This window comes from Corapipo altera, unplaced genomic scaffold, assembly GCF_003945725.1.
Source record: "Corapipo altera isolate COAL_440 unplaced genomic scaffold, ASM394572v1 268, whole genome shotgun sequence".
Taxonomy (NCBI): Eukaryota; Metazoa; Chordata; class Aves; order Passeriformes; family Pipridae; genus Corapipo; species Corapipo altera.
The window spans coordinates 5,612,008-5,612,736 of record NW_020884901.1 but is presented as its reverse complement, the minus strand read 5'-3'; positions in this window follow the sequence as shown (position 1 = coordinate 5,612,736).

Here is a 729-nt window from a genome sequence, read left to right as displayed (position 1 = left end):
GCTGGGTTCGTGGGTTTGTGTTGGACACAGCAGCAGCTCTGCAGTGTCTGGGTGGTGGTTCTGCTGGGCTGAAGTCCCAGCAAAGGCTGTGGTTTGGGAGTGATGATCCAGTGCTGTTTGAAATGGCTGTAATTAAAGGCTGATTCCCTCGGCTTCCCCACACCCACTCCCTTTCTCATGTTGGGGAACTTGTAGGAGGTTTTAAATGAACAGCACTATAAAATACTCCTCGGGGATGATTCCCCCTGCACATCCCCTGCCTGTGCAGCACCAGGGAGGGCAGAGGGTCACATTGGAAGGGACACTGTCTACACTGAAGGTGCATTGTGTGTTGTGGCTCTCGAGTAAATCAACAAATCCTTTAAGGTTCTGAGGCTCAGTGATGGAGACATTAAGAGAAGGTCAGTAATTACTGCTTAAAATAAAGCCTGAAATCTAGAGACTTCTCTAAGGTAAAAAAAATCAAATTTCAGTGTAGCTGTGAGCTAGTAACCTACCAGTTCTTTCCTAAAGAGACACTTAATTGCTTTACCAGCCAGAACCTTTCTAATCTCAATGGTTTTAAGAGACTGGAGTGAGAAAATGAGATTATCTTGCTTTGAGGTTTGTTTTTTTTACCTTGTAAGCTTAAGTGCAGGCAATATTCTGGCACATTTGCTTTATCTAGTTTCACATGACCTGAAGGCTTTGGAGAGATCTGAACTAGCTGGCTGGAGCAAAATGGTCTTA